At 45.1% G+C, this 12,099-nt stretch overlaps 1 pseudogene; it reads left to right on the top strand.

The window, feature by feature from the left end:
- Positions 1-12,099, top strand: part of LOC141127735 (cell surface glycoprotein CD200 receptor 1-A-like) — an 88,989-nt pseudogene that overhangs the window by 34,039 nt on the left and 42,851 nt on the right.

Below are 12,099 nucleotides of genomic sequence, written 5' to 3'. Positions count from 1 at the left end.
GGGGATTTGCATCATTTAATTTACAGAACATGCCCACAACTTTGAAGATGTTTTTTTTTATTTTTTTATTGTGAAGCAAACAACAAATAGGACAAAATAACAGAAAAAATCAATGTGCATAACTATTCACCCCCCTAAAGTCAATACTTTGTAGAGCCACCTTTTGGGGCTATCAAAGCTCTAAGTCGCTTTGGATAAGTCTCTATGAGCTTGCCGCCTCTTACCACTGGGATTTTTTCCCGTTCCTCCTTGCAAAACTGCTCCAGCTCCTTGAAGTTGGATGGTTTGCACTTGTGAACAGCAATCTTTAAGTCTGACCACAGATTTTCTGTTGGATTGAGGTCTGGGCTTTGACTAGGCCATTCCAACACATTTACATGTTTCCCCTTAAACCACTCAAGTGTTGCTTTAGCAGTGTGTTTGGAGTCATTGTCCTGCTGGAAGGTGAACCTCTGTCCTAGCCTCAAATCACACACAGAGTGGTACAGGTTTTGCTCAAGAATATCCCTGTATTTAGCACCATCCATCTTTCCCTCAACTCTGACCAGTTTCCCAGTCCTGACTGCTGAAAAACATCCCCATAGCATGATGCTGCCACCACCATGTTTCACTGTGGAAATAAAATATAATGTAACAGCGCTTAGTCCATTCAAGGATAATATACACACATATAAACACACATGTGTGTGTATAATCAATCAAAGAGAAATCAGTTGGTGAGGACAAGCAGACCAGTGGAAGCAATGACCGGTAAAAAATAATAATAAATAGGAGCAATGTCCAATAAAAGATAATCCAATACTGTAAAAACAATGTAAAGTCTATGGATGTAAATCATCGGTGTAGTAGATAGATATAGGAGTCAAGTGGGTCTCTATATATCCAATACCCAGGGCAGCTTCCTGTTGAGCGAAGTCAGCTCTCCATGAAAGATATGAAAAAAATCCAAAAGGAAAAGCGCCTCTTAAGTATCAGAATTTATTGTAATAAAAGAATCACATCAAAGCACTTACATGTAAAAATGTAGACTTCCAAGGAGAACTGTTCCCATTGTCGCCACATCCAGGTGTAGGTATGAATGGATGGCGGCCGTGCGGATGGCCGCGGACCTCCGCTCGGAGACGCCGGCTGTTGTGCGGTGAGCGAGTGTCACTTCCGCGTTCCAACAGGGTCACGTGGTGGGTGACGTCAATCGGGCAGTTCTAGTATCTGGGATCCACTACGCGTTTCTGAGCATACGCGAAGCTCGCAACGGGCATGCGCGCTCCTTTCTCAAGTGTCACACTTGAGAAAGGAGCGCGCATGCCCGTTGCGAGCTTCGCGCATGCTCAGAAACGCGTAGTGGATCCCAGATACTAGAACTGCCCGATTGACGTCACCCACCACGTGACCCTGTTCTATCCCTTCTATCCCTTCTATCCCTTATATTTTGGATATGAAAACAACTCAAATTTCTTCCGAAATGTTGTTTCTTTATTTCGGATTTGTTTAAATTCGTTACTATTGTAAAAAAAAATTGTCAGAATTTCGATTGGGAACTAAATGAACCGCATGTGTCTAATTAATGTATGATTACAGCAGCGCTGCACTTTATTCAGTGAGATTCTATCTTTGATGTGAAAACACATGTCAGTGCTGGATAGCTGATAAAAGAAATATTTGATATACACTTTTTTCAATTTAGATAATATTTTGGTTATTGTTTATCAGAGGTGTCTGTATTATGAGAGTATTTGAGTTATATAGTGCTGAAATCAGGCAAATGCCCCTTTATGAGCACTAGATGGAGCTGGCAATCATAAGAAATAAACATATTAGATGTAATATGGGGGTTATTCATGATGGCTGTGTGAATGGTAAGGACCCCTTTAAAGCAGAACTAAATCCTCCTATCCTTTACAGCCAAGGAAGCTGCTATCTTAGCCTCTGTTTGATCTGCAGTTGTGACAGTTGTCATTCTCAGCAGTCCTTGACTGTGACTGTTTTGAAAACTGTTAACCACTTGACGACCGCTCCACGCCGATGTACGTCGGCAAGGTGGCACGGACAGGCAAAATCACGTACATGCACGTGATTTGCCTTCCGCGGGTGGGTGGTCCGATCGGACCCCCCCCCGGTGCCCGAGGCAGTCGCCATTTCTTCCCGGGCGATGAGAGGTCAGGGGGAGGCCATCCATTGTTGGCCACCCCCTCCCGATCGCTCCCGGCGAATGAAAATGCTTCCTTTCCCTCTGTAATGTAAACAGAGGTGATGTCATCCCTCCTCGAGCCGGTCTTTTCGATCCGGCGCCGAGGAGAGAAGACATCAAGTAAGTCTGCACAACACTACACTTCCAGTAGAACACGCCAGGCACACTTGTCACCCCCCTTCACCCCCCGATCACCCCCCTGCACCCCCTATCACTCTGACACCAATAGCATTTTTTTTTTTTTTGCATTGGTGTCAGTTTGTGACAGTTATAAGTGTTAGGGCAGTTAGGTTAGCCCCCTTTAGGTCTAGGGTACCCCCCCTTAGGTCCAAGGTACCCCCCTAACCCCCCCTAATAAAGGTTAACCCCGTGATCACCCCCCGTCACCAGTGTCGCTAAGCGATCGTTTTTCTGATGGCTCTATTAGTGACACAGGTGACGCTAGTTAGGGAGGTAAGTATATAGGTTTGCTGTCAGTGTTTTATAGCGAGAGGGACTCCCATATACTACCTGCTAAAGGTTTTAACCCCCTGATTGCCCCCTAGTTTCCCCTTTCACCAGCGATCACCGTATAAGTGTTACGGGTGACGCTGGTTAGCTAGTTTGTTTTTTGTAGTTTATTATAGTTTATTATAGTTTATTTGAGTTTATTATAGTTTTAGGGCACCCGCCGTTTATTACCTTATAAAGGTTTAACCCCTAATTGCCCGGCGGTGATATAAATTATGTTTTTAGGGTCAGATAAGGTCTGCGTCGCCCCAGGCAGCGTCAGGTTAGCGCCAGTACCGCTAAAACCCACGCACGCAGCATACACCTCCCTTAGTGCTATAGTATCTGAGCGGATCGATATCTGATCCGATCAGATCTATACTCCCCAGCAGTTTAGGGTTCCCATAAACACAGTGTTAGCGGGATCAGCCAAGATACCTGCTAGCACCTGCGTTTTGCCCCTTGTTCCAGCCCTGCCCAGCCCACCCAAGTGCAGTATCGATCGATAACTGACACTTACAAAAAACACTAAGCACACATAACTGCAGCGTTCGCAGAGTCAGGCCTGATCCCTGCGATCGCAAACAGTTTTTTGGTAGCGTTTTGATACAGTCGCTGACAGTCAGGAGCTTTTTTGCCTGTGAGTCTCACTAGTGTACCCCTAAATTTAGAGCCCAAAATGGCAAATCGAAGGTACACTAGTGAAGAGGCCTACAAGTTTCAGAGCATGACAGATAGTGAAGAGGAAGTCACTCATCTGTCAAGTTCAGGCTCAGAATACGATCCTGTAGAGGACAGCGGCTCCATGACAGATAGCTCTGACGACGGAGTTGTGGTCCCTGCTAGGGTCAGGCGTACCAGACCCCGAACTTCTTCTGTCCTTGAAGTGCAAGAACCGCAGGACCCTCGTATGGAGCAGAGAAGTACTAGCGCCGCTATTCCTTCTGGTGAACTAGCAAGCACCAGCGGCCTAGTACACCCTGGTCGTACATCCAGCACTGCAGTATCACGTGGTGACGTGGCGAGTCCCATAAGTGCAGTTCAAGCTGGTGAGGTGGCAAGCACTAGTAGTGTCCCGCTGCCACCAAGAAGACAAAGACAGGCCCTGTCATGCCCATAGTGCCCTTCCTGCTGCATTCGCCAATCCGAATTGGGAACCCACCACTTCTGCAGCACCCGTACTTCCCCCTTTCACTGACCAACCCGGAATTCAGGTGGAAACAGTTGACTTTACGCCACTGGATTTTTATTCACTGTTTTTCACCGAAGATCTCTATAGATCTATTGTGGACCAAAGCAATTTATACGCTGGTCAACACATCGCCGCTAATCCCCAGTCCTCCCTTGCCAGAGATTGGAGACCAATTACGGTCTCCGAATTTAAGATCTTTCTGGGCCTTTCCCTCCTCATGGGCTTGAATAAAAAGAGTAAGTTGCGGTCATATTGGTCCACTGACCCAATTTACCATTCGCCCTTGTTCTCTCTTCCATGGCCAGGGCACGATACGAGCAGATTTTGCGGTTCATGCACTTCAACGACAATGAACTCTGTCGTCCTCGTGGAGACCCTGCATACGATCGGCTCTACAAAAATCGGGCTCCTCGTAAACCACTTCAACCAACGTTTTGCAGACTTGTTTACCCTGCGTTGATGAGTCCCTGATTAAATTTTCTGGCCGCTTGTCATTCAAACAGTACCTTCCCAGCAAGCGTGCCAGATACGGGGTCAAGATGTATAAGCTCTGTGACAGGGCCACAGGCTATACATGTAGATTTATGGTTTACGAGGGCAAAGATAGTCACGTAGAGCCGACAAACTGCCCTGACTACATAGGAAGCGCTGGCAAGATAGTGTGGGACTTGGTGTCACCCTTATTCGGAAAGGGGTACCACTTGTACGTGGACAATTATTATACGAGCGTGCCACTTTTTAGTCACTCGTTTGATCATCAGATTGGAGCATGTGCGACCTAATCGCCGGGGCTTTCCCCAGCGGCTCGTAGATTCCCGTCTTAGGCTGGGGGAGAGAGCCTGCTTGAAGTATAATAATTTGCTCGCTATGAAGTGGAGGGATAAGAAGAATGTTTTCGTTCTCACCTCCCTTCATGCAGACACGACGACCCAAATTACTACGGCGACAGGTGTTGTGGAGAAACCCCTCTGTGTCCACGAATATAACCTTAATATGGGAGGGGTGGACCTCAACGACCAGTTGTTGGCGCCATACCTAGTTGCCCGTAAGGCCAGACGCTGGTACAAAAAAGTGTCTGTTTATTTATTTCAATTGGCTTTGCTGAACGCTCAGGTGCTATACAGAGCTTCAGGACGGACTGGATCCTTCCTTAAATTCCAGGAAGAGATCGTCAGAGCCCTTCTGTTTCCAGACGGTGCTCTACCTCACCTTCCCAATCCAAATGCAGTAGGCCGGCTGCATGAGAGGCATTTTCTTTATGCCCTCCCGAGTACCCCTACCCAACGAGCCCCCCAAAAAAGATGTCGTGTCTGCAGCAAGCGCTGATTTAGGTGTGACACCCGGTGTTATTGTCCCTCCTGTCCTGGCAATCCTGGTCTTTGCATGGGTGAATGCTTTGAACGCTACCATACACTAGTTGAGTATTAGCGTAGGGTTCAGCACTGCACAGACTAGGACACACTTTCACAGGGTCTCCCAAGATGCCATTGCATTTTGAGAGACCCAAACCTGGAACCAGTTACAAAAGTTAAAAGTTACTAAAAAAAATGTAAAAAAAAAAAATAAAAACACAAAAAAAATATAAAATAAAAAAACCAAAAATAGTTCTTGTTTTATTGTTCTCTCTCTCTATTCTCTCTCTATTGTTCTGTTCTTTTTTACTCTATTCTATTCTGCAATGTTTTATTGTTATTATGTTTTACCATGTTTGCTTTTCAGATATGCAATTTTTTTATACTTTACTGTTTACTGTGTTTTGTTGGTAACCATTTTATTGTTTTCAGGTACGCCATTCAGTTGCAGCGCGGATTTATTTATCTTGACAGCAACAGCGTTTGCTCCCACGATATATAAAGCCGTGACTCCATCGCTGTCGGAGGTGATTTCACCACCACAGTTACATACTTCAGCATATATGCCGAAGCGTGGGGGCAGCAGTGGGTGGAGGAGCGATTTGCTCCTGCCTTTTGCGGGAGGATGCCCCCATGCTTCGGCATATATATATTTTAGGCACAGGTTGCGTTAAATGTTTTATTTTTTACTATGTTTTTTTTTGTATTTGCTTTGCAGGTATGGTAAGTCTTACTGTTATACTGTAATGTTACTTTGTTTTATTGTTAACCATCATTTGCTTAGCAGGTACGCCATTCAGTTGCAGCGCGGATTTATTTATCTTGACAGCAACAGCGTTTGCTCCCACGATATATAAAGCTGTGACTCCAGCGCTGTCGGAGGTGATTTCACCACCACAGTTACATACTTCAGCATATATGCCGAAGCGTGGGGGCAGCAGTGGGTGGAGGAGCGATTTGCTCCTGCCTTTTGCGGGAGGATGCCCCCATGCTTCGGCATATATAAATGGTGCATGTATGCCCATCATTAGAAGTGGGTGGATGAAGGGAGGTATTCTAATGGTGGGCATACCCACCGATCAATATCTTTTTTTCGTTCAGCCCACAGGCTGCATGAAAAAAAAGTTTACAATATATGCCCAACAAGGACCAGCAACGTACTGGTATGTTGCTGGACTTTGAGTGGTTATACCAGAATGATGCCTGCAGGTTTAGGTATCATCTTGGTATCATTCTTTTCAGCCAGCGGTCGGCTTTCATGTAAAAGCAATCCTAGCGGCTAATTAGCCTCCAGACTGCTTTTGCAAGCAGTGGGAGGGAATGCCCACCCCCACCGTCTTCCATGTTTTTCTCTGGCTCTCCTGTCCCAACAGGGAACCTGAAAATGCAGCCGGTGATTCAGCCAGCTGACCATAGAGCTGATCAGAGACCAGAATGGCTCCAAACATCTCTATGGCCTAAGAAACCGGAAGCTACGAGCATTTCATGACTTAGATTTCGCCGGATGTAAACAGCGCCATTGGAAAATTGGGAAAGCATTTTATCACACCGATCTTGGTGTGGTCAGATGCTTTGAGGGCAGAGGAGAGATCTAGGGTCTAATAGAGCCCAATTTTTAAAAAAAAGAGTACCTGTCACTACCTATTGCTATCATAGGGGATATTTACATTCCCTGAGATAACAATAAAATTAATTAAAAAAATAAAAATGAAAGGAACAGTTTAAAAATAAGATAAAAAAGCAAAAAAAATAATAAAGAAAAAAAAAAAAGCACCCCTGTCCCCCCCTGCTCTCGAGCAAAGGCGAACGCAAGCGTCGGTCTGGCGTCAAATGTAAACAGCAATTGCACCATGCATGTGAGGTATCACCACGAAGGTCAGATCGAGGGCAGTAATTTTGGCAGTAGACCTCCTCTGCAAATCTAAAGTGGTAACCTGTAAAGGCTTTTAAAGGCTTTTAAAAATGTATTTAGTTTGTCGCCCCTGCACGTTTGTGCGCAATTTTAAAGCATGTCATGTTTGGTATCCATGTACTCGGCCTAAGATCATCTTTTTTATTTCATCAAACATTTGGGCAATATAGTGTGTTTTAGTGCATTAAAATTTAAAAAAGTGTGTTTTTTCCCCAAAAAATGCATTTGAAAAATCGCTGCGCAAATACTGTGTGAAAAAAAAAATGAAACACCCACCATTTTAATCTGTAGGGCATTTGCTTTAAAAAAATATATAATGTTTGGGGGTTCAAAGTAATTTTCTTGCAAAAAAAAATAATTTTTTCATGTAATCAAAAAGTGTCAGAAAGGGCTTTGTCTTCAAGTGGTTAGAAGAGTGGGTGATGTGTGACATAAGCTTCTAAATGTTGTGCATAAAATGCCAGGACAGTTCAACCCCCCCCCAAATGACCCCATTTTGGAAAGTAGACACCCCAAGCTATTTGCTGAGAGGCATGTCGAGTCCATGGAATATTTTATATTGTGACACAAGTTGTGGGAAAGAGACAAATTTTTTTTTTTTTTTTTGCACAAAGTTGTCACTAAATGATATATTGCTCAAACATGCCATGGGAATATGTGAAATTACACCCCAAAATACATTCTGTTGCTTCTCCTAAGTATGGGGATACCACATGTGTGGGACTTTTTGGGAGCCTAGCCACGCACAGGACCCCGAAAACCAAGCACCGCCTTCAGGCTTTCTAAGGGCGTAAATTTTTGATTTCACTCTTCACTGCCTATCACAGCTTCGGAGGCCATGGAATGCCCAGATGGCACAACCCCCCCCCCCCAAATGACCCCATTTTGGAAAATAGACACCCCAAGCTATTTGCTGAGAGGTATAGTGAGTATTTTGCAGACCTCACTTTTTGTCACAAACTTTTGAAAATTGAAAAAAGAAAAAAAAATACATTTTTCTTGTCTTTCTTCATTTTCAAAAACAAATGAGAGCTGAAAAATACTCACCATGCCTCTCAGCAAATAGCTTGGGGTGTCTACTTTCTAAAATGGGGTCATTTGGGGGGGTTTTGTGCCATCTTGGCATTTTATGGCCTTCAAAACTGTGATAGGTAGTGAGGAGTGAAATCACAACTTTACTCCCTTAGAAATTCTGAAGGCGGTGCTTGGTTTTCGGGGCCCCGTATGCGGCTAGGCTACCAAAAAGTCCCACACATGTGGTATCCCCATACTCAGGAGAAGCAGCTAAATGTATTTTGGGGTGCAATTCCACACATGCCCATGGCCTGTGTGAGAAATATATCATTTAGTGACAACTTTGTGCAAAAATAAAATAAAATTGTCACTTTCCTGCAACTTGTGTCAAAAAATAAAATATTCCATGGACTCAACATGCCTCTCAGCAAATAGCTTGGGGTGTCTACTTTCCAAAATGGGGTCATTTGGGGGGGTTTTGTGCCATCCTGGCATTTTATGGCCTTCAAAACTGTGATAGGTCATGAGGAGTGAAATCAAAAATGTATGCCCTTAGAAATCCTGAAGGCGGTGCTTGGTTTTCGGGGCCCCGTACACGGCTAGGCTCCCAAAAAGTCCTAAACATGTGGTATCCCCGTACTCAGGAGAAGCAGCAGAATGTATTTTGGGGTGTAATCCCACATATGCCCATGGCATGTTTGAGCAATATATCATTTAGTGACAACTTTGTGCAAAAAAAAAAGTGTTACTTTCCCGCAACTTGTGTGAAAATATAAAATATTCCATGGACTCAACATGCCTCTCAGCAAATAGCTTGGGGTGTCTACTTTCCAAAATTGGGTCATTTGGGGGGGGGGGTTTGTGCCATCTGGGTATTTTATGGCCTTCAAAACTGTGATAGGTAGTGAGGAGTGAAATCAAAAATTTATGCCCTTAGAAATCCTGAAGGCGGTGATTGGTTTTCGGGGCCCCGTACGCGGCTAGGCTCCCAAAAAGTCCCACACATGTGGTATCTCCATACTCAAGAGAAGCAGCTGAATGTATTTTAGGGTGCAATTCCACATAGGCCCATGGCGTGTGTATTGCTGTGTGAGCAATATATCATTTAGTGACAACTTTTTGTAAATATATATATATATTTTTTTTTTGTCATTATTCAATCACTTGGAAAAAAAAAAAAATTCAATGGGTTCAACATGCCTCTCAGCAATTTCCTTGGGGTGTCTACTTTCCAAAATGGGGTCACTTGGGGGGGTTTTGTACTGCCCTGCCATTTTAGCACCTCAAGAAATGACATAGGCAGTCATAAACTAAAAGCTGTGTAAATTCCAGAAAATGTACCCTAGTTTGTAGACGCTATAACTTTTGCGCAAACCAATAAATATATGCTTATTGACATTTTTTTTACCAAAGACATGTGGCCGAATACATTTTGGCCTAAATGTATGACTAAAATTGAGTTTAGTGGATTTTTTTTATAACAAAAAGTAGAAAATATCATTTTTTTTCAAAATTTTCGGTCTTTTTCCTTTTTTAGCGCAAAAAATAAAAACCGCAGAGGTGATCAAATACCATCAAAAGAAAGCTCTATTTGTGGGAAGAAAAGGACGCAAATTTTGTTTGGGTACAGCATTGCATGACCGCGCAATTAGCAGTTAAAGCGACGCAGTGCCAAATTGGAAAAAGACCTCTGGTCCTTAGGCAGCATAATGGTCCGGGGCTCAAGTGGTTAAATTAATGGGGTTAGGTCTGCTTTGAATTGACTGAAACACTTCTAACCTGAGGAAGGGTGTGTGTGTGTGTTTGTGGGGGGGGGGGCAGTAAGGGAAGTTCAGCCCCTTTGGTAGCAGTAAGATGGTCCACTCCATTATTTGCGCCAGAATTTTTCTGTATATACACCATTGTTAACAGCACCAATAGTGTAATCAATAAATATTTATTAATATTTTTTTCATGTAGCTCAGCCTTCTGCGTCTCTGGTTATAAACAGTGATGGATCTCCGGAATGTAGAGCAAGTGGTGGATTCCCGGCTGCAGAGATCTCCTGGATCTCACATTCAGATGATAAAAACATAATCAAAATGAAAGATTTGGATGATACTTGGACAGTGATCAGCACATACCAGTCTAATGGAGACAACGTGACATGCCTTGTGTCTCATCCCACATTTGTGAATCTCTGGAGCCAGTCTATTGCAGCACCAGGTAAAATCAGTGAGTGTATGTGAAGTATGTTAGATTCCCCTAGGCAGCCGTCTTCCTCCACATTTGAAGACCAAAAGTGTTACAGTAGATGATTTTGCCCTTCACCTTGGTTTACTAGTAACGCGGTTAACAAGTATTTTGAAAGACAAGCAACTTTCTTTTTTAAATTCTGACTCGGTTTGCGAGTGTTGTCTCGCAAAACGAGCAGAATTCAAGCTAATGGGGTGTGCAGTACCGCATTTGGCCCGAGGGACACTCGGAACGGTTCGGAGCCGTTCGGAAACACTCGGAAATACTTAGAAACACTCGGAAATACTCAGTTCCTGAGTGTTTCCGAGGCTTTCCAAGTTCAGCAGAGCTGTCCCCCAGTATTTCCGAGGCTCTTCGGCGCCCCCTCACAGCCACGCTATACGAGGGGTTTTAACCCTTTTTCGGCCGCCAGCGGGGGATTAAAACCGCACCGCTAGCAGCCGAATACCGCGGTATTGCTTCTCATCAGCTGAGATCTCCAACCCCACTATACCTTCAGTCCTCTCTGAGACCTGCACTGAGAGGAATGAAGGTGCAGAATTAGGTGTGTCACAGCCAAGTACTTGTGGGCAATCTGCTTTCGGTACACCGACATCAGATTGTACCAGTCAAATTTCCCTGCCCCAGCTGCTGCACCGCCGAAAGAAGTTTGCTCCCAGCCATCCACATGCCCAGCGGTTGAATGCTAGCTTGGCAAAATTGCTAGCACTTCAACTGCTGCCTTTTCAGTTGGTAGACTCTGCCCCCTTCCGTGAGTTTGTGGAATGTGCGGTTCCTCAGTGGCAGGTACCCAAACGTCACTTTTTCTCACGGAAGGCGATTCTGGCTCTCTACCAGCATGTGAAAGGCAATGTCCATGCCTCGTTGGACAGGGCGGTCAGCGGTAAGGTGCATATTACCGCTGACTCATGGTCCAGCAGGCATGGACAGGGACGTTACCTAAGTTTCATGGCGCATTGGGTGACTCTGCTGGCAGCTAGGAAGGATGCAGGACAAGGTGCAGCAGTGTTGGAGGTTGTTCCGCCACCACGCCTCCAAAATGCCACTACTAATGATTGTGACACACCTCTCTCCTCCACCCCCTCCTCTTCTTCTTCCTCTATGGCCTCTTCCTGTGCTTTGTCCTCGGAACCAGCGGTGCTCCGTAGCCATTCAAGGGGCTACGCAAGTGCGCAGGCCAAAAGATGCCATGCGGTGCTTGAGCTGGTGTGCTTGGGGGACAGGAGCCACACTGGGGCAGAGGTTCTGTCAGCTCTGCAGGGGCAGGTTCAGAGGTGGTTGACGCCACGCCAACTTAAGGCAGGAATGGTGGTTTGCGACAATGGCACCAACCTCCTCTCTGCCCTCCGTCAGGGACAAATGACCCATGTGCCTCAGCAAACCTACGCTGCATGGCCTCCCTGATCCTGCAAAGCCTGTGTAAGAATCCTCGTATTCGTGGTATCAAGGAGAAGAACCAATACTGGCTGGCAACCCTCCTTGATCCACGTTACAAGGGTAAGGTTGTGGACCTTATCTTGCCATCGCAGAGGGAGCAGAGGATGAAACATCTTCGGGAGGCCTTGCAGAAAGGTCTGTGCAACGCGTTCCCAGAGACTGGGAGGTTACAAACTCCTGTTTCTGGACAACGTGTTGCTGAGGCTTTGGTCAGTCAAAGAAGGAGCGGTGGAGAAGGTGGCCGTCTGACCGATGCGTTCAGACAATTTTTTGGTCCGCA

Source organism: Aquarana catesbeiana, linkage group LG02 (assembly GCF_042186555.1).
Source record: "Aquarana catesbeiana isolate 2022-GZ linkage group LG02, ASM4218655v1, whole genome shotgun sequence".
In the NCBI taxonomy this organism is placed as follows: Eukaryota; Metazoa; Chordata; class Amphibia; order Anura; family Ranidae; genus Aquarana; species Aquarana catesbeiana.
The sequence above is the reverse complement of the archived record's forward strand: the minus strand, read 5'-3'. Positions and strand labels throughout refer to the sequence as shown.